The sequence below is a fragment of the Silurus meridionalis genome, chromosome 22 (assembly GCF_014805685.1).
Source record: "Silurus meridionalis isolate SWU-2019-XX chromosome 22, ASM1480568v1, whole genome shotgun sequence".
In the NCBI taxonomy this organism is placed as follows: Eukaryota; Metazoa; Chordata; class Actinopteri; order Siluriformes; family Siluridae; genus Silurus; species Silurus meridionalis.
This window is the reverse complement of record NC_060905.1, coordinates 20,307,680-20,331,103: the sequence shown is the minus strand read 5'-3', so window position 1 is coordinate 20,331,103 and position 23,424 is coordinate 20,307,680.

The following is a 23,424-nucleotide window of genomic DNA, read 5'->3' as shown; positions in this document are numbered from 1 at the left end:
TAAATATTAATTATGTTTTATTTAATTGGAGTCAGATAAGAGATTAATAACCAAAATGAAGAAATGCATAAATCCATATGTTATTATCTAATGTGAACGGAAAGACTAAAATGCGCGAGAATCCTTCGCCACGCCTCTGGAGACCGCCATTGGACCAGTGGGTGGTTCCCACCTTACAGCATGGTGGATAGTGAACCTCTGTGTAGGTCAGGTGACTGAAGAGGAAAGGAAAGGAAAGGAAACTCAAAGGAAACAGATGAACCTACAACTACCGTATGACATTGTCGAACAGTCTGTAAATGGAGTACCTCAGGCGTTCAAGAAAGCTTGAGCTGCTGCACGACGGGGAAAAGCACAAGTGTTCTTTCTGACCCGTCGTCAAGAACAGCATGTGCTTCCATTGTGTAGGGTCCATTTTGCCCTTGACAATCTTCAGCATGACTCTGGGTGTACGGTTAGGCCTGTCCAAGTGAACCTTGGTAGATGGGAGACTGACAGTGAGGACGGATCTACTGATGAAGTCATGAAGAACTGTGAGATGTGGTTCTTTACAGATTTTACATAGACGTTTAAGGTTGCAAGACTCTACTGCATGTAACCGTCCACATCTCCAGCAGCGTTTACCATCTTTAATCCAATCCACAATCTGGGCAGTAGTCAACATTTTGAATGTCTCACAAGAGTTGAGGTAGTGATCCCTGTTGTCACAATGGGGACAGTATGACTTAGCCTTGGAACTGGATTTCAAAGCTGGCAGCTTAGAACCTTTTGCTGTACTCTTACATGTCAGGAGGACTAGCCTTGGATGCTCTTTAGGATGCGGTGTTCCTCTAGCTCTTATAGGGGCCTTGGGAGTTTCACTCCGGAACATAGCCGGGCCCGACTAGAGATGCGTTTTGCTTGGGACTTGGTTTGGAGCCAGCCTGCGAAATCAGGGAGTGTATAGGTCTTGTCAGTACCCGTCTGGCAAATACCCCGGTTTAGACAGTATTCGGCAAAACTGTCACGATAGGCTGGTGGCAGTTTGCTCAAGAGACGGTCTACATGCGATCCACATAAAAGCTCATAACCGTTCTGGCCCGCTAGAGTTCTCAGCATACCCACCAGGGACTGGACTGACAAAGCAAATGAGTCAAAGGGCATTGGCATCACCCAGCCTAACAGGGGGAGTGTTCAAGATGGCACCCAACTCGGATTGAACAAGCTGTCTTGGCTGTCCATACATGTCTTGAAGTGCCTGCAGTGCAACGGAGTAAGGCTGTGGGTGAAACATAAAGGCTTTAGCTAGCTGATGAGCACTGGGGAGTATTAAATGACTTATGAGAACATGGTATTTGTACTGTTCACTGATATGGTTGTGATTACTCAACAAATTGTCTAACGCTAACTTAAACAATGCAAAGTCACTCTCGGCCCCACTCTCGAAAACTGGTAAGGTAGGCTGTGGAATGCCATAGGCTGATGCATACAGGCGCTCTAGGCTTGGATAAGGTGAGTAAACAGCTGAGGGAGATGGAGCTGCTTGAACGTCACCGGGATTTTTAAGTGCCTTTGTCGTTGTTTGATAGTTAGAGCTAGGGAGTCGTGACTGACCTCGAAGTGTCGCGGCAGGCAAGCTGCTGCTTATAGGGTTCACAGCACGTGGTCTTGGCAACACTGCTAAAGGCTGAGGTGGCACGTTCAATGTTGATGACTCAGTGTACTGCAGGGTAAATACCTGGTGAGTCTACCTGTGGTGGTCTAGGTGGTGGCTGGGACACCGCAGAATCATCAGGACCATGTTTGGTAGGGCAGGGCAGCAGCGATGATGTCACAGCTGTCGACTGGAAGGGGGGCTGCAGAGGCTTGGGAGACAGGAGTTGAGGTGAGCAAGTCTGGTTGCACTGTGCTGCAAGCTGTTGTGTGTTAGGAGAACCAGAGTCTGCAGAAACTGGAGTGGTTGAACTAGAGTTAGAGAGCATGGAAGAGACAAGCTTAGTCACTTCAAGTTCAGTCTCTGCTTGTTAAAGCTTACGCCGTCGTTCTAGGTGGTTTGACAGGGCCACCTTTGCCTCTAGAGCCTCCTTTTGCATGCGCTGGGCCTCTCCGGCTTGTGCCTGCAGTCTCTGGATTTCCAGATCAATCAGTGAGTCTTCTGCCTGCTGCCGTAGACCGCCATACTGTCTCTGTTAATTGTCTCCTCCAGCATAGCAGTCTGGACGCTAGAAAGCTCTGATGAAACATAAAAACCAGCAGACGTAATGGAATGCCTACTTGTCTTGGAGTGAGAGCTGACACCGCTGTGTAATGTTGTCCTCGAGTTGCTTCGGGGCTGTTTAGGACAGCGAGAGGAAGCTTTTGGAGGAGGGTCACCTGCGGGTTGGTAGCCAGCATTGTAATCACCCAGGTGGGTAGGCAGATTCATCTTGCGCCAAGGTCTGGATGATGTCTCCAATGCGTCACTTCGTGCTTTGTCCATATTGGTTAAATGTTGCTCTCAATCCGGCTCGAAGGACCACTTTGTGAGGGAGTGATGATATCCCTCTACATTAAACTGGTTGAGGTGGCTAAATATGAACAGGATTACGTTTAGAGAATCAGACAGTGGAGGAGAGATTCTTCATACAGTAGCCTTTATTAAAGTCTTTGATGGTCACCTGCAACAATCATCTCATGGCAATGATGTCTGTATGAATGTGTGTGGTCTATAGGAACAATAAAGAAATATAATTATTGCTATATTTAGAAACATTAACACCCTGACATAAGTAGCAAACAAAACATAAATGGCACTTAACAGATGTTATCAGGCAATGACGTGCTATTAATGTAAACACTGGCAATTCAGTATAATAATGCTGTGAATGCCCTCAGGTGAGAAGGAAGTGGAGAAATCTAATTTGTTCAGCAGTTCTATAGACGGCAGCTTCATTCACTTTTCTTCAACACCCAAATCTATACTGCGTAATAGCTCCAACCGCAGACGGACATCAATCGCATCACAACACTCAGTAGTAACGAGTCACTGCTACAGGACATAGAGGATGAGCCAGAGGATAAGGGCAGATTTGAAGGGACATTGCAGAGACAAGCATATGAAGCAGCTGCATTTTTTTTTGGATGCTTCAGTTCAGGGACGAGAAAGGTATGGGCGATTACGAATTAGTAGTGGATCGTAATGGGTTATGGTACAGAAAACAGACACTGATGTAAAAATCAAATAATCGTAAAAATAAAGTAAATGTTTTGCAGAAACTTCAGCATCTTTGGTAATGTTAGTTTTTTTGGATTGCTTACACACTAAAATTAGAAGTACACTATTAGCAAAACATCAGCTCATATTTCCACAACTATAAGCACATTGTCAACCTCACACTGGTTACAAAACTCTACACACACTTAACATACATTACACACAAAAATCTATCATGAAGTCACTTCCTTGCAATACCAAAGCACTGACTGTCAAATTACTGCACCGTCCAACCAATTGGTTCAACACAGTCATCAGGTGTGCGAACACTTGTTTGCTTAATTGTAGACACACCAATCAGGTGTATAAGCACTATAAAAAGCAGCAGGTGAGTTCATCTGTCTTCAAGCACAATGGAAAGAGTCAGAGAAAGGAGTACAGAGGCCATCCTGGAGGTAGAGGAAGACAAGAAGGTGCTCAAAGAGGACCGAATCTGACAAATGAGATCCTCGCAACACTGGTTGACCACGTTTTCAACCACGGCCTGACGCTGAGGGAGGCTGGACTGCGAGTACAGCCAAATCTAAGCCGATACACAGTGGCAAGTGTGATAAGAACATTTCAACTGGAAAATAGGTAGTGTAAAAATATCAAAAACATCTGCACGGTTTCAGTAACTGCTCACAGTACTGTATTCTATGCACTATCAGCACTTGTTACCTTTTTCTGTGAAATTACTGTACTATTGTATACCGTTTTTTTCCCCCTACATAGGATTGAGGGTCAGGAATGACAAGGGGGAAGGCCTCCTATGTTCACAGAACAGCAAGACAGGGAGATAGTAAACATGGTTTTGGCCAACAATGCTATAACACTCAATCAGCTCCAAGCTAATGTAGCGCCTGGCACAAAACATTTAGATTTCATGTCCCAGGCATCCCTTTTAACCTTCGACATCTGCTCTTCAATCAAAGGATGAGCAACCCGGCTTACAATTTTATTGGGGGTGGTGTATCCCACAGTGTCACACTCCCCCTCTGAAGACACGAAACAGGACCAAACCCTGAACTCTTGTTGGGTTCACAGGGACCCTCTAACTATAAAACAATCCACTTTCGAAACGTGGCCCCAGGATTTCTGGATACTGCAGTAAAACCAGATAACCCCATGTGGCTTCTCTGGTTGACCTCACAGGGACCCTCAACCATAAAACAATCCAAACTCGAAACTCGCTCCAGCATGGCTGCTTGTGACACACACACACACACACACACACACACACACACACACACACACACACACGGGCATTCCTTTTACTAATTAAACAGAAATAAGATGCTCCACATCCCATGACATTAACCTAAACCTTGTATGCATCTCCTCCCCAATTATAGTGGTACTCTAAAAGTCTTATTCTTGTACCCCTGTTTTAAATGGTGTCTTTTTGATTTCAAAGCTGAATTAAAATTATCTTCGCTTTATTCCCTAACAAGGGTGCATTGTTTACATCAGAATACAACATTGTATTAATATCAGTTATACTTTAATTACTGATCTCTGTATGTTAATTTACCCCTGTTCTAATGCTGTAATTTCTCTTCATGTTTAGTATCCAAATGACCACAAAATTATCTGTTCCTTATTTTTCAAACAATGGTGCATTTTATTCGATCACGAAATGTTGGATAAAACTAAGTTCTCCAAAGTGAGTATAACCTGGAAACCATGCCCACAGACACATGAACAAAGGAGGTTTTTCCCCTCCAAAATTTCAGGCCATAGCATTGGCCATTCCCCCCCCAAAATGGGTGGGGTTAAAGACCTTAAAAAAAAAATCTTGAACCCAACTAATCAATCAATGTTCAGTCCAATAATGCAAGTTAGCTCACTCGGCTCGACTGGAAAAGCTCGGACCCCCGGGGTCCAAAGGCCTGGAGAGTCGGACGCTTCGAACAGCTCAGCAGCGACTCTTCAGGACGAGATCTCAAATCTCTTTTGAGATCTTCCAGCAAGCTTTATCTTCAGGAACAACAACTGCTCTGATCTTCAGGAGAAGCTGGAAGAACATCTGACTCCATCCTAACCGACTCGTCCAAGATTCTTTTGTCTACCGCATCCGGACTCTTGCACAACAAACCAATGCAAGTAATCGGTTTACCAACTGATTTAGATGCGTGTTAAGTTTGAACCCCTTAATATTAAGGCGAATTTAAATTTCCGTGACGATTTCTCAGTTAGGATGTGATTAATTTGAAGTTTAAGCTGCCTTTTTTCTCCTTTCTTCTTTTCCTTTCTCTTTAACTTTTGTTTATTTTATTTTAATTTTTTGTTTTCTTTACTTCGTTTGTTTGTTTGTGTAGTTACCTTCATGTTGTGTTTGTCTCATTCATTAAACGCCATATTTTTTCACCAGTGATTGTCTGAGTACTGCTCATATCTTAAGGTTCCTGCAACATTCAGTCTAAACTACATCTATTAATTTTTAATGGTATAAACAATAAAGTAGGGTTATGTCTTTCTTGGCTGGGAGATACCTCTTTTATAGAATTAATAAAGATTATACTGTCTGTTTGTAGGACGAACAGACCAAATAAGTGTAACGTTAATTCCATTACCGTCAATTTCGACTTAAATATTTGGGAGTAACTATAACCCGTTATAATTACTTATAAATATTTCCCTTTCTTTGCAAGCTAAATTCACTACAGCTTCCTGTCGGCTATGTATAATGCTGAGCAGATCAAAACACACGCTTCTCGTCATGCCCACCTCCTTGATCACAAAATGGCTAAATGAATTTATGCACTGGACCCCTGGCTTTCAAGTCAAAGCATTCCATTGCATAAACAAACTGGAGCGCAGCCAGAACCTGGAACGAATCCAGAGTAGGGGTGGAGCGGTCATAACATATCAAATGGTAATTAATAACTGGCAGCAGCTGGCCTCATTCAGAGGACATGAGTTTTTCTGGGATTACATCATCCTAGATGAAGCACACAAGATCAGAAACAAATCTACAAAGACTGAAGTGTGTGAGTGCAGTTCCGGCACGGCACCACCTCCTGCTCACTGGATCACTGGTTCAAAACAACCTGAAGGAGATGTGGGTGCTGTTTGACTTTGCCTGCAAGGGTGCATTGCTTGGCAGTGCCCAGACCTTTAACCCTCTGGAGTCTGATTTGCCGCCGGTGCCCAAACGTGCTTTTTTTTTCCTTTCCCCAGATGCCAGCAAAAAGAACTTAATCTGCTCGGTCATATTTAAACAAACAAACAAACAAACAAACAAGACAAAGTAATACATTATTTAAATCTGTAGAGGGTCTACTTTCATTTGTGTTTGCTCACTATATAAACAAAACATATTTTTAAAAAATGAATAAAATAGGCAGGTTGCGCCATTCGTCGCCTTTGTCTGCGTGATCTCCGTTTAGAAACATTAAAAAGCGCTGAAACTCAGCCAATATCTGACACACGGAAATAAAGATATATGTAGACAGCTTAAAGTGTGTAGTTTTAGAATAAGTTGGTGAAATAAAAAATGTGTTTCCAATGAATATAAATCATGTGAAACCAAGTAGAAGCACAGATTTTCCACCTCAGGTCATTATCTGATAATGAGCTGCGACCGGATACGCCCCCCCCGCTATTCACAGGTAAAATAGTTCGATGAGTGATGCCCCCCGGACAGTGGCATAAAACAATGCGATTCCACTGAGATTATTACACATTTAGCTGTGTTTGAAAGATGACACGCTACACCGGTGAGGAAGCTCTTCAGATGCTTTTGGACAGTGATGAAGAATTTCGATTGCGATTCCGACGAGGAGCGTTTGCATTTTGAAGAGCGAGGACTTTCCAGCAAGTTGCTACGATAAGTAAGTTATTAAGTCTTACATTTTAAATCATATAAACTCATTGTTTGTAGACATCTCTGCCTAGCTTTTGTCAGCATTGCCTTTTAATGTTACAACAAAAATCTGCCAATATCTGCTCATTTGTAACATTAACTGTTTGTAATTGTATGCCCTAAATATTGTTGACGTTATATAAAGTTATATTTTAGCCTCAGTTCAGTATTGATTAGTGTCACTAAGATAACGACACAGTTCCACAGACTCTGCGATTCCTGCCCGCACGTGAACCTGGACCTCAACTGAGGTCTTCTGACTCTCATTCTTCATGTAGTCTATATAAAATGTTTCTCTGAGATTGTCAACTCTGTGCCACAACACAAATGCTCAAGCTGCCAAGTCAATAGACAAGGGACGCAAATACAAATGGAGCGATGTAACCGTGAGGGAGATGTATCTCTACACTGGGCTCTTATTTTACATGGCAATGGTAAAGTCGCTTATGGACACAATCCATAACACATGCAAAGCAATCTATCATTATAGAAGACGTTTAGCCGTGTATGAGAGGATGGTAGCATGCAAAGCTAACACTGGGAGGACACAGTACATGAAAGCCAAGCCGACTAAGTGGGAGTTTACGTTGTTTGTTCTTGCCGATTCCTCAAATGGATCAACCATGGACTTTTCTGTATACACAGGAAAGAACAACTTTCCCACATGCCATGGACCATCGTATGATGCTGTGATATCTCTTTTTGATGGTAAAGTTTTAGGCTCTGGGTAGCCATGTGTGCATGTGGAACGTACAGAGAGAACAGGAAAGATTGCCCTTGAAATGCAGATAATTCTCTCTCTAAAAACCTCTTGTATTTGTGAAGTAGATGGATACACGAGAGGTCTCATTGTGTTCCACCATTCATTCTGCATATACAGGAGACACTGTGCAGAGGAGGGTAAAATTACAAGGTAAATGGGAAACAAAGACATTTCCATGCACTGCACATGTAACTGCATACAACCAGCACATGGGGGGCGTTGACGTGTCTGATCAACTGTTACAATACTACACAGCACAGAACAATGAAGTGGTAGCGAAAGATTTTTCTACACTTCTTGGACATCGCTGCCACCAACAGTTGAATTATGCATAAAGAACTGTATGGTAACGTGTCCCATAAAGAATTTATAGAACAACTTATTGCCGAGCTTTGAGCGTCACACAGAAAGTAGTGCCAAAACGAGCCAACTCTGATCATGTACCAGTTCCAGGAGCTGAACTGTCCTCTGATGTCAGAAATGTTGCCACAGCTGGCCGTAAGAGCTGTGTACATTGCAAAACATTGCATGGTAAGCGCCACAAAACACCATGGAAATGCCGGCCATGCGATGTTCACCTGTGTCTTCAGTTGAACAAGAACTGCTTTCAAGAGTGGCACAAGGATTTTTGATGCAATTTTTTTTACCTACTCCACTGTATTGTGTTATTGTTTTTGTTGTACTCTATTTTTTATACATACTGTACTATATTGTTTTGTTACACAATTCCCTTTTTAATGATGTCCTTGCTAATGTGTATTTTATATAAACCACAAAGGAAACATTCTTTCTTGTAGTACTGTACTTTTCACTCGGATCCTGGCTCATTGTCTACAAAGCTGTCAGTCACAGCATGTCGACGCCTCTTCGGATATGGCCTTTCAAAGTAGAAAGTGTCTTAAATTTTAAATCAATGTTTTGTTTAATGTGAATGAGCAGGCAGGATGATTTTCACATGATTTAAAAAAAAAAAACTACATTAGCCATGCTCAGCTAAACTGGGCCTGGAGAGGCCTTGCGAAACAGAAAAAAAAAAAAAAGTCACCATGGACTCTCTGGAGCAGTGCTGGAGCTGTCTGCGCTGGCAGAGGCAGGCATAGGGGTTCAGAGCTGTTGCCAGCAGACACCAGTCACTACACCAGTGCAAAGGGATGGGGGAGACGTGGAGATGGAAGACGAGCCCCTGTTCAAAGTACAGACTAAAAGAAAAAAAAAAAAAGCGAGGTAATGGACAAGTAAAGAAGCAGGCAAAGACGTGCTAGAGGTCTGAAAGGACAGTGTTACAGGAGGTCAGCTTCCATGGAGCTGCAGGAAAGCCATCCTGACCCTGCGGCCAAAGAAGGGAGATCTGACGCCCAGTGTCACTGCTGTGCACTGACTGCAAAGCTGCTGTCAAACGCATTGGCCTTGAGACTGATGAAGGTAATTAAGCAGATCATTCACAATGACCAGACGTAACGTTTGCCTCGTAGGTCGATATTTGACAGTGTATGCTTAATTCATGACATTTTGGACGTCTCCAGGCTATTGGGCTTAAAGACTAGTCTAATTTTCCTAGACCAGGAAAAGGCTTTTGACCAGGTTGAGCATGAATACTTGTGGAAGGTGCTGGAGATGGATCCAAGATGATGGCGTGGCAGTAGCTCGCAGCGGCCGCTCCTGACCCAAAATGGTGCTACTTTCACTTTGTAGCCCACCTTATGCAACACATGGACATTGGAGCAACCTGTGTAGCACCACAAAACACTCAAAGAAATAACCCAAACAACACAATAAATGATCTGCGGCAGTAGTTACGCAACCTCTGCGTTCTCCGAGAACCAGGCCTCCAGACCTCGGCGTCGCCTGCAGCGGATGGGCGGAAGAGGGGGAATCTGAAAGCGCTGCGCAAGGAAGCGGCAGCGCAGAAAGCAAGCGGGTGCTAATGCTAGGCTAAAAGCTAACCCTAGCCGGCCCGCTCTACCATCTCTACTGCTGGCAATGTCTGCTCCCTGGACAATAAATTTACACCCTGGATTACATCAGACTCCAACAAGCTACTCTGCGTGAGTACAGACACTGCTGAGTTTTTGTGTTTCACTGAGACGTGGCTGAGCGACAGAGTTCTGGACGCCGCCATTCAGCGCCGACAGAAATGCAGCTCTGCGGTAAGACTCGCAGCGACGATCTGTGTGTTTACATCAATACGGAATGGTGTAAGAACTCTGTGCTTGTTTCTACCTACTGTTAACCGCTGTTGGAGTTTATTGTTGTGAGATGTAGACCTTTTTATTTACCACAGAAATTCAACACCACTATTGTGCTTGGAGTGCACATACCACCTAGCGCTAATGCTAAGGAAGAGCTCAGTGTACTCTACTGGACCATTAGCGAACTACAAAACATACACCCTGACGGATTGTTTATTGTCGCTGGAGATTTTAATCACGCAAATCTCTGGTCCGTGCTTCCCAAATTTCATCAGCCTTCTTTTGCCTTAGAAATAAGAAAGCTAAAAAACATGTTATCTGTATCCGCTAAAAAATATGTTATCTGTATGCAGTGAAGCTCCATGCGTTTATGACCTCCAGAATAGACTATTGTAATGCATTACTGGGTGGATGTCCTGCATCATTAATAAACAAGCTTCAGTTAGTTCAGAATGCGGCAGCCAGAGTTCTCACAAGGTCAAGAAAATATCACATAACCCCAATCTTATTGTCCCTACACTGGTTACCTGTTAAGTTAACTACTTGTGTGCTTTAGCTCTATCTTGAATCTACCCTCTTCTGGTAAGGTAGGATTCTAACTTTGTATATCTATTTAACTCAGTTGATTCTAGAGTGTTGGTCTGTGCTTATTAGTTTGGTCAGGTGATTAATCAAGAGTAGTTTCAGTCTCACTTGAGGTGTGAATTGTGGGCAGGGCTTACTCACTTATTTTGAAGGCGCTCCCCACAAGTAGGTAACCCACTTAAAGCCAGTAACTCTTAGTGTTATTTAGAAAGTCCTATTTATACTCTCTTACTTTAAAAAACACATTGATCTCAAACTGGAAGATCAGTCATGTGCCTCAAACCCATCTCTGTAGTCATCTCTTACAGACACAGACGTTCCTATCCACAGAACAGATGTCACATCGCCAGTAACCTCATCTACCCTTCCCTGTTGTCTCAATCTCAAAAAGCGGTGGTAGGTGGGCTCTGGAATTGTCAGTCTGCTGTAAGGAAAGCTGACTATCACAGGCTTGGCTTCCCACTACACCTTTGACCTTCTGGCACTTACTGAGACCTGGATATCCCCACAGAACACTGCTACACCAGCTGCTCTGTCTTCTGCCTATGCTTTCTCTCACTCACCAAGAGAAACCGGTAGAGGTGGTGGTACAGGTCTACTTTTATCACGGAGATGTTGTTTCACACCTCTCCCTTTGTCTCATTTAACCATGTCTTCTTTTGAATTTCATGCAGTTTCAGTTACCTCTCCAATCAACCTTTTCATCATTGTCATCTACCGCCCTCCTGGTCCCCTTGGGGACTTCCTAGAAGAGATGGACATGCTCCTCAGTACTTTCCCCTCTGATGGCACCCCTCCGACAGTTCTTGGTGACTTCAACCTCCCATCCGACAAACTTCAGTCATCTTGCCTCTTGCCTTTTCTGAATACCTTCTCCTTGACATTTAACAGCTGCCCTCCAACACACAAGGGAGGAAATGTCCTGGACCTGGTTTTCACCCGTCCTACTCCAGCTACAGACATGACTGCCACTCCACTTCCAATCTCTGATCATCACCTGGTTTCCTTTTTAATCACTCTTCCTATTCAACCTAAAAATAATTTGCACGTCTCTCTTATCCGTCCTAAACTTCACTCTCTTTCTCCCTCCTCTGTAACTTCATGTACTCTTTCATCTCTTCCTAACCCTGTCTCCTTTTCTTCTCTACCCTTAGACGTTGCTACGGACTCCTTCCTCTCATCTCTTTCCTCAACCATGGACCTCCTTTGTCCCTTGACTACAAGACCCAAGAAGACTTCTTGTCCCACACCCTGGCTGTCAGAAGTTTTGCGCAGCAATCGACGAGAACTCAATCTGCAGAGAGGAAGTGGGAAAAAAACACAACTTGATGTAGACCTCTCATCTTACCGTGCACTCCTGACCAAATTTTCTTTGGAGGTGACTTCTGCCAAAACTGCCTTCTACAAGGAAAAGCTTGAGGCCTCTGCACAAGACCCTTGTAAGCTTCACATGTCTTCTCTACTAAACCTCCCTGCTGCACCTGCTCCATCCTCCCTGACTGCTAATGACTTTGCCTCCTTTTATGATGAGAAGATTAAGAAAATCTGCCAGACCTTCACTTCCTCTCCAACAATGACTACACAACACAGCCAACAATCCACTACTAGCTTCTCAACCTTAACAGAAGATGAGATACTGCAAGTCATCCGATCCTGCAATCCCACCACCTGTCCTCTGGATCCAATCCCTTCAACTACGCTCCAGACCATCACGCAAGATCTCCTGCCCTTCATCATCAATGGGTCATTAACATCTGGCTATGCACCAACTACCTTCAAGCAAGCAAGGGTCATTTCTATCTTGAAGAAACCTGCTCTGGATCTATCAGACATCAACAACTACAGACCGGTATCACGCCTCTCTTTCTAAATCTCTGGAACGCACCTGTTTTTAACCAACTGTCTGTCTATCTCTCACAGAACAACCTCCACGATCCGAACCAGTCTGGGTTCAAAGCAGCACATTCCACAGAGAAGGCCCTATTGGCTGTTTGAGAAACTGCATGCTGCTCGGTCAGCCAAGCTGTCATCTGTACTTATCGTTCTGGACCTTTCAGCAGCATTTGACACAGTCAACCACAAGACTCTCTTGTCTACCCTCAAGAGCCTTGGTATCTGCGGAACAGCATGGGAATGGTTTGCTTCCTACCTGGAAGGTCGCTCATACCAGGTAACATGGAGGGGATCCACATCTGCCCCATGCAGACTCACCACCGGTGTCCCACAAGGCTCTGTACTTGGTCCCCTCCTTTTCTCCCTCTATACCCACTCCATTGGTGAAGTCATATCCTCACATGGGTTTTCTTATCACTGCTATGCAGATGACACTCAACTCATCTTTTCTTTCCCTCCATCAGATACCACAGCTTCCGCTCAGATCTCAGCATGCTTGTCAGACATATCTTTATGGATGAGTGCTCACCAACTTAAACTCAACCCCAGCAAAACAGAACTGCTGGTCATCCCAGGTGATTCATCCCCAGGTCAAGATCTACAAATAACACTTAATGACTCTGCTCTCCCCTTCAGCCACTGCTCGTAACCTTGGGGTAACTATGGACAATAAACTGTCTTTTTTCCCCACATGTCGCTAATGTTGCTCGTTCTTGTCGATTTCTTCTCTATAACATCCGAAGTATTCGACCATTTCTGTCCATACAGGCTGCCCAGGTGCTTGTTCAGTCTCTTGTCATTTCAAGACTCGACTACTGCAACTCTCTGCTGGCAGGTCTCCCCCTGAACGCTATTCTTCCACTGCAAATGATCCAAAATGCAGCTGCACGTGTTCAATCAGCCCAAGTTCTCCCACACCACCCCACTGCTGCGCTCCCTTCACTGGCTTCCAGTAGCTGCACGTATAAGATTCAAAACACTGATGATGCCTACAAGGCCAAAAATGGACCAGCACCATCTTACCTCAGTGACCTCATCACATCTCGCACTGCACCACGCTGTCTGAGATCCTCCAGCACTGCTCGATTGGTACCACCTTCTCTCAGAATGAGAGGTAAGTACAATTCAAGGCTCTTCTCTGTTCTGGCATCGAGGTGGTGGAATGAACTTCCCCTAGATGTCCGTACAGCAGAGTCCCTGATTATCTTTAAGCGACGACTGAAGACCTACCTCTTCCTGAAATACCTAAATTAGCACTTTCCAAGTTTGTAGAATGAGTTATATTTATATTGAGTTTGTAATCTTGCATACCAGTGTAGATTTATTCATTACTAGAGATTTGAAGCATGTTTGTACATCGCTCTGGATAAGGGCGTCTGCTAAATGCCGCAAATGTAAATGTAAACTACTGCTTCTTACTTATAACACACTAAATGGTTTAGCTCCAATGTATCTCTCCAGTCTTCCAACAAGCTACAATCCGTCACGCTCCCTGAGATCTTTAAACTCTGGACGTCTAGCAGTTCCTAGAATAGCAAAGTCCACTAAAGGCTCACATTTATCTCCTAAATTTTGGAATAGTCTTCCTGACAGTGTTCGGGGCTCAGACACACTCTTCCAGTTTAAGTGCAGATTAAAGATGTATCTTTTTAGCAAAGCCTACACATAACATATATCTCACATCATACATTTGTGCTCCAGTAGGTCTGATCACATACACAACTTGTGTTGTTAACATCATGAACAGCAGCTACGCTAATTTCTTCCATCTGTGATAATCACACATGTTCAGCTATTTTATGAGTTGCTCAGTAGCTCCTATTGTTATAACCATCATCAGGGATAAATGCAAACTGTTCACCTGTTGATTTCTGTAAAGCTGCTTTGAGACAATGTCTGTTGTGAAAAGCGCTATAGAAATAAACTTGACTTGACTCCGTAGCTCACATCCGACAGGCTAACGCACATGACTTCATTTATTTGTCAAAGAGAGGGAGGCTGATCTCTGGATATGTAGTTTTGAACATTTCCTTTTTTGCACAGAAAGCATAGTAGCCATATGCAGAGATATAATGCCCTAACAGCACCAAGGAGTAGGGAAACAGAGAGAAAGGAGGCTCCCTTAACCTCCAAACAGCTTAAGCTGGGATAAACTAAGATATTAACAAAGATGATCATGCAGTGTTGAAGTTTGTGACTCAGATTCTCTAACTCTTAAGTGTGGTAGAACAGCAGTCATATAAAATGTTTTTGTATTATCTTCAGCCCAACACCACGCTCATGTCGAGGACCACTTTGTGACATAATGGTGGATGAGGCAGCACTTAAGATGAAGACTAATATAAAAGAAAAAATAAAAGGTCAGGGATCAATTTCATAGCAGTGAACAAAGATTGTTGGAGGTCAAGGAGAAGACGTTAAATCGGCCTCACTGGGCACTGGGTTGATCCTAACAGTCTGGAAAGGTTCTCAGTACACTAGCATGCAGGCTGTACAAAAGGCCCACACACTTGACATTCTGAATTTGTCGGATAGAACAATGTTTGAAAGACTACAGACAACAGTTTAGATTTTTTATCAAAATATCGTTTTGATTTCCTGCATCCTTCACTTTCCGTTGGCTCCGTCTCGACTATTTTTGCTGTCGGAAGAGCGCTTTTTTCCCTGTCTGAGGGTTTGAAAGCAGTGAGTGAAGGATATTCACCAGAACTACAAACACACACTACAGTAATCACATTAAGGTACGTAATTTCTCTATTATGGCGAACATCCAGTTCACTCAGTGTGTGAAGTGTGACATGTTTAGTCAGTCTCTCTCCGTTGTTAGCGATAATTTTATCTGTGAGAAGTGTAAGCTAGTTTGCTCTTTGACGGAGAAGATCTAAGCATTAGAGGAGCGCATCCAGAGTCTAGAGAGAAGTAGTGAGTGTGAGAGCAGTCCAAGTTCTGCAGGGGAAAGTCTGGATGCCCTAGGTGAAGGTACTATTCCCCCGACTCCGGCATTAGAGCCCTCGCAGCGGGGCGAATGGGTGACGACTCGGCGGCATACTCGCAAAGCCAAAGCTAACGCTAAGGCTCGCCCACGGAGCACCATTCCTCTCCGCTTGCGTGTCCAACAGGTTTGCTCTCCTCAGTGAAGCACCGCTGAGAAACCTGAAAGAGCTCTGGTTTTAGGAGACTCCATTCTGAGGCACGTGAAACTAGCTAGACCTTTAGGGGCACCAGCAGCACAGGTTATGTGAAAAGCGCTTACTATAAACGAAATTATTACCGACCAGGAGTTTAATATAATGTGTTTGACAGAAACGTGGATTAAATCGAATGAATATGTAGCATTAAATGAGGCGAGTCCTCCTGGGTATAGTTACATACACCAACCCCGTCTAAATGGCGGAGGAGGTGGAGTAGCAGCTATTTATAATAATAATCTAAACGTCACACAAAAGACTAAACACAAATGTAAAACATTTGAAGTTCTCTACACCAACATAAAATATTCAGTGTCCGAAAGCAGGTCAAGTCAGTTAATTCCACTAATTATTATTTATAGACCCCCAGGGCCCTACTCTGATTTTCTGATAGAATTTGCAGATTTCATTACAAATCTAGCAACTTCTTTAGACAAAGCATTAATTGTTGGAGACTTTAATATTCATTTTGATAATCAGGAAGACTCCTTAAGAGCAGCAGTTGTGTCCATTCTAGATTCAGTCGGAATTAATCAGAATGTTATAGGACCCACTCATAGTGGTGGACACACTCTCGACTTGTTGTTAACATTTGGATTAAAAATAAAAAACTTAGTCATAATTCCACAGTCTGAAGCTATTTCAGACCATTATCTAATCTCGTTTAAAATTTGCCTTAGTCATTGCATTTCTACGTCACCACGTTACCGTGTTAAGCGTACTTTCACGTCAGCTACAGCAGCGCTTTATTAATAATCTTCCGATATTACGATATTAGATAGATCTCCGTCAGACCCGCAGAGCTCGACTGGGCCACTGAATATCTAGAAACAACGTTACGTTACACTCTAGATGATGTAGCTCCCTTAAGACCAAAATGATCAGGGAGAAAAAATTAGCACAGTGGTATAATGATCATACGCGCACCTTAAAACAGAACACTCGAAAACTAGAACGTAAATGGCGTCAAACAAAATTAACAGTATTTCAAATAGCATGGAAGGAGAGCCTCCTAAATGATAGAAAATCTCTTAGTGCTGCCAGATCAGCATATTTCTCCACCCTCATAGAAAATAACAAGCATAATCCTAGATTTTTATTCAGCACGGTAGCAAAATTAACAGGAATAAAAGCACTGCGCTAACATGCACACCATCAATAGGTAGTAATGATTTCATGAACTTTTTTAATAATAAAATTGAAAACATCAGGCAAGAAATCCAGACGGTTAATATAAATCCAAATTATTTTACAGGTAACCCTGTAGACAGCAGTGTCATTATAGCAGACAATCAATTACAAAGCTTTACTCCTATTCATGAGTGACTTAATTTCATTAATCTCCTCATCAAAATCATCAACCTGTATTCTCGATCCCTTGCCTACTAGTTTCTTTAAACAGATAGCTCCAGAGGTAATCAAACCTGTTTTAAAAATAATTAACTCTTCCATTAGCACTGGTTATGTACCAAATCCTTCAAACTGGCAGTTATCCACCCCCTTATTAAGAAACCTGACCTTGACCCATGTCAGTTGTCCAACTACAGACCGATATCAAATCTCCCCTTTATATCCAAAATTTTAGAAAAGGTTGTAGCACAGCAGTTATGCTCACATCTGCTTATGAATAACATTTTGAAATGTATCAGTCAGGATTTCGGCCTCATCATAGCACAGAGACGGCGCTAGTTAAGGTGGTAAATGACCTGTTATTGGCCTCTGATCAGGGTTTTGTCTCCTTACTTGTTTTGCTCGACCTTAGTGCAGCTTTTGACACCATTGATCACACTATACTGCTTGCTAGACTTGAGAATGTTGTAGGAATAAAGGAACAGCTCTCTCTTGGCTCAGGTCTTATTTGACTGATCGCTATCAGTTTGTGGATGTAAATGGTGAGTTCTCCACGCTCTATGAGGTAAAGTTTGGTGTTCCTCAAGGATCTGTCTTAGGCCCACTGCTTTTCTCTTTATATATGCTGCCTCTTGGTGAAATTATTCATAAACATGGGATTCGCTTCCATTGCTATGCTGATGACACACAGCTGTATATTTCAGCAAAGCCAGATGAGAGAGATCAGCTTAACAATGTTGAGAAGTGTGTAAAGGACATTAGACAGTGGATGCTTAATAACTTTCTTCTGCTCAACTCAGATAAGACGGAAGTACTTTTACTAGGACCACATGCAGCTAGAAGTAAACTTTCCGATTACGTAGCATCTCTGGATGGTGTTTCTGTTTCAGCATGTATGGCTGTCAAAGACCTTGGTGTGATTATTGACCCGAGTCTTTCCTTTGAGTCTCACGTGAATAATATCACCAGAATCGCCTTCTTTCACCTTAGAAATATTGCTAAGATTAGAAATATGATGTCGTTACAGGATGCAGAAAAACTAGTTCATGCTTTTGTTACTTCTAGATTAGACTACTGTAACGCTTTACTGTCTGGGTGTGCGAGTAAGTGCATAAATAAGCTTCAGTTAGTCCAGAATGCAGCAGCAAGGGTCCTCACTAGATCTAGGAAATACGACCACATCACCCCTGTTTTAATCAGTCTACACTGGCTCCCAATCAAATCTCGCATTGATTATAAAATATTACTACTGACGTATAAAGCACTTAACGGTTTCGCACCGCAGTATCTGAGTGAACTTCTGTACCAGTATGATCCTCCACGCCTACTTAGATCAAAAGGTGCTGGCTATCTGTTGGTTCCTCAAATAATGAAGACTACAGCAGGGGGCAGATCTTTCTCTTATAAAGCCCCACAGTTATGGAACAGCCTTCCAATCAGTGTTCGGGACTCGGACACAGTCTCAGTGTTCAAGTCGAGGTTGAAAACGTATTTATTTAGTCAAGCCTTTTATCAGTAGATTTCTCTTAGGTAAAGGCACAGATCTGGAGGGATCATGGATATAGAGTGTTTGGTGAACTGGTATATTTGTATGCTGTCGTCCCCTCACATTCACACGTTCACTCAGGTTTGTTGACGGTGGTGTGGTGGGTCGTCTCTTATCCCAGAGATCCCTCATGTCTGTGTTACCTTCTGCTTCTCCCTTTTAGTTATGCTGCCATAGCGAGTCTTGCCGGAGTCCAAACTGCACAGTGACATTAACTTTCATACACCAATAGTTACACTTAATAATCCATATCCTTCTCTTCCCGTCACCCTCTCTCTCTGTCTCTCTCTCTGTCTCTCTCTCTGTCTCTCTCTCTCTCTCTCTCTCTCTGTCTCTTTCGGTCGAGTTAAACATGCTCCTGAGGCTCCAGTGACCACTGTTCCTGCCCCTCTCCCCTCCTTGGATCTTCACACTTCTGTGCAGCTCGGGACGGTCTCTTAATTCCGGAGTAGAACGGGTGCTTTGAGGACGGATTGGACTGTAGTTGGTGTCGGCGGTCTGCTGCACTGACTCGGGAGTGCAGTTTGCTTCTGATCATCATCACCACTGTACCCCACAACATTGTATATCTGCTTCAAATGGACATTTGGTGCAACCCAGATGAGGATGGGTTCCCTCTTGAGTCTGGTTCCTCTCAAGGTTTCTTCCTTATGCCATCTCGGGCCACAGTTGCTCATCAGGGACAAACATACTTACAAAGAACATATTTATGTTTAATCACCACATTATCTGTGTAAAGCTGCTTTGAGACAATGTTCATTGTTAAAAGCGCTATACAAATAAAAATGAATTGAATTGAATTTTTTTTTACAAGTCGTTTTTGTGTATACGGAGAACAAGGCGAGAACAAAAACTCCGCTTTAAATGACCCTGAAGATGAGATAAATGATGAGGACTTTGTAGAGGTCACAGCTGTAGTAGATGAACATGCTGTAAGCAGCAACTTAGCAACAGCCGTTGTAAAACGTTTAAGTGCTGAGAGAATGTGTAGACCAGCTGTCAGATATTCTTACTGAAACATCTCTCTAAGCAGTGCTGCTGTTCCACTGTGCCTTATGGCCAAAAGTCCTGTTTCTTTCCTTAATGAAATACCATGACGTTCTGCATGTACGGTTGGTCACCGAACTCCTAATATTCATAGGAATTATAGTTTTTCCTCAAATCACACATTATAGCCTTCTGTATTTTCATTTATATTCAGATGATACAATGTAATACTTAACGTTCATATGCCACAGAGATTAATACCTTTGCCTCACTTTTCCCACACCTTCATTTCACCTCAATGTTCTTTCCCACAATTGTTGAGTGAACATGCTCTATTTTAATGATTCCTTTTGTCCTGCTTTCTCCCTTGCATTTCTCATAACTTTAACTGGTGTCCCTTTTGACTCCATTGGTGCTGCTGTGTACCTTTGGTGCAGTTCTTAAAACTTATGATTAACCTCATATCATATGGCCTGTTTTTGTTAAAGCTGTTTCCATGCTCATGCTTTGTCTTATGTGTGCTCTCAGATGACATTTCATGATCATAGGCTTTGTGAGTCCTTTTAAATTCTACCACCAAATTGCGTGCAGGTGTAATCAATCAGGAACTGGGTGACTGTGAACGTGGAACTGTAGCTGAGGTCTGGGGAATGTAGTCCACGGCAGCCATGTTTGTAGGCGGCAATGACTCCTGGGAATTGCGGTTTGTGGTTTCCTGTATCATGACGTTCTCATTGTAGCTTGTGGGTGGCAATCGAACTTGTAACGGAAAGCAATTCTGGTGCAAATTACAAAGCTTTTATACAAAGTCAATGTACATTAAAAAAAAAAATTACTGTGTGTGTGAGGGAATTCTGATCATCATCAGAATAATGTTTTGATATTAATCCTCTTTGAAGCACTTCTACTGAACTATTTGACCCCAACCTGTAGGAACCATGAATCCACAGAATAGGTAGAGAATTACAAGATTCAACATCTCTGTTCAGCCATAAAACCCCCTTCCTAAAGTATAGAGTTCAACAGTAGTTGAAGCTGCACCGTTTACCGCATCAACCCTCATTCTGCTTCCTTTTTCCATCTTTCATCTTCTTTTCCGTCCTCCCCCCATTCATAATAGCACTTATATTAGCGCCAGATTCAAGATGGCGCCGCGGATGGCAGCCTCGGCACGACTCTCTCTAGTACTCTCTTTCTTTTTGTTTACTGTCTGTGTGTTTAGTTACCCTACCCTAATAACTTACACTAAAGAAGAATTGCTTAACATCGGGGAGTTCACTCCAGACACTTTTTCAACAATTTTTACAAACCCAGAAAGTTATTTGGAGATCTTAGTTGGAGCTGCAGCCACTCTCTATGGCACATGGAGGAGACACCGGCGGGAAGCGCGCGGCGCTAGTGAAGCTGCGACAGAGGGGATTTAGAACTGCGCTCCCGTCGATTCACCTGGCGAACCTCCGCTCACTGCCGAACAAAATGGACGAACTAACTCTTCTTAACGGAACAAACAAAGATTTTGCATGCTCCGCTGCTCTCTGTTTTACTGAAACTTGGCTCAGTCGCTCAATCCCGGACAGCGGATTACTTCTCTCGGCTTTCACTTACACCGAGCGGATCGCGTAAAGGAGCTATCGGGCAAAACGAAGGCGGCGGAATCTGCTTCTACATTAACGAACGTTGGTGTACAGATGTCACAGTGCTGGATAAATACTGCAGCCCAAACTTGGAATCACTGGTAATAAACTGTAAACCGTTTTACTCACATGGAATTTTCCTCATTCATTCTGACCGGAGTTTACATCCCACCTCAGGCCAACGTGAATGATGCACTGCAAAACCTGGCAAACCAAATATCCGGCTTGGAGCAAAAACATCCGGATTCTCTTTTTATTATCCTTGGAGACTTTAACAGAGCAAAACTAACAGTAGAACTTCCAAAATACAGGCAACACATTAACTGTCCGACAAGAGGGAAAAACACACTGGATCATTGCTACACCGTTCTTAAGGACTCGTATCGCTCTGTACCCGGGCAGCTTTAGGGAACTCTGATCACTGCTTGGTTCATCTTATTCCAACATACAGGCAGAAACTAAAATCTGTTAAGCCTGTAGTCAAAACAGTGAAGAGATGGACCAGTGAGGCAAAGCAGGAACTACAAGACTGCTTTGAGTGCACTGATTGGAGTGTCTTTGAGGCTGGAACTGACAGCCTGGATGAGCTGACTGACACTGTGACATCCTACATCAGTTTTGTGAAGACATGTGTGCCAACCAAAACCTTCTGCAAGTTCAGTAACAACAAGCCATGGTTCACAGCCAAACTGAAAAACTTCGACATGCCAAGGAAGATGCCTACAGAGGAGGACAAAGCTCTGTACAAGCAGGCCAGGAACCAACTGACAAAGGAGATCAGAATAGCCAAAAGAAGCTACTCTGAAAAGCTGAAAAGCAGGTTTTCAGCTAACGACCCTGCATCAGTGTGGAAAGGCCTGCAAAATATCACAAACTACAGGAGACCACCCTCCCACTGAAGCAAACAAAGACCTGGCTGACGACCTTAACACCTTCTACTGCAGGTTTGAGGACAATATCTTCACACCTCTCATCCAACCCAGCCCAATGTCTGCCCCATCACACCTCTGGATTTCTCTCTTACAACTCCTTCCAGCACTCAAGTTGCGCTCACGATTTGTGAAAAGGATGTGTATCGGCTCTTTCAGAGACAGAAGACAAGAAAGGCTCCGGCCCAGACGGTGTCTCCCCTCCTGTCTCAAAGCATGTGCTGACCAACTGGCTCCTATTTTCACCTCTATCTTCAACAGATCACTGGAGTTGTGTGAGGTCCCCTCCTGCTTTAAACTCTCCACAGTCATCCCAGTCCCCAAGAAACCCTCGATTACTGGACTGAATGACTACAGGCCTGTCGCTCTGACATCTGTCGTCATGAAGACCTTTGAAAAGCTGGTATTGGCCCATCTAAAGAAGGTGACAGAACAGCTGCTGGATCCCCTACAGTTTGCATACCGAGCAAACAGATCGGTGGATGACGCAGTCAACATGGGGCTAAACTACATTCTGCAACACCTTGACTGCCCAGGAACATATGCCCGGATTTTGTTTGTTGACTTTAGTTCGGCTTTCAATACAATAATTCCGGGAATCCTCCACTCAAACTCCTAAACCTTACTATACCCCTGCCATCTGTCAATGGATCACCAGCTTCCTGACAGGCAGGAAACAACAGGTGAGACTGGGAGGTGTTACCTCCAGTATTCAGACAGTCAGCACTGGTGCTCCTCAGGGGTGTGTCCTTTCCCCACTGCTATTCTCCCTTTATACGAATGACTGCATATCAAGTGACCCATCTGTCAAACTCCTGAAATTTGCAGATGACACCACGCTCATTGGACTAATCCAAGATGGTGACGAGTCTGCATATAAGCAGGAGGTGAAGCAGCTGGTGCTATGGTGCAGTCAGAACAACCTTGAGCTAAACACACTCAAAACTGTGGAGATGATAGTGGACTTTAGGAAACATCCTTCAACACTACTCCCTCACAATATCCAACATTCCTGTGTCACCTGTGGAGAACTTCAAGTTTCTGGGCACTACCATTTCCCAAGACCTGAAATGGGAATCAAACATAAACTCAATTCTGAAAAAGGCCCAGCAGAGGATGTACTTTCTAAGGCAATTAAGGAAGTACAGTCTGCCACAGGAGCTGTTGATACAGTTCTACACTGCAGTCATTGAATCTGTCCTGTGCTCATCAATCACCATCTGGTTTGGAGCAGCAACAAAACAGGACAGAAACAGACTGCAGAAAACTGTTAAAACAGCT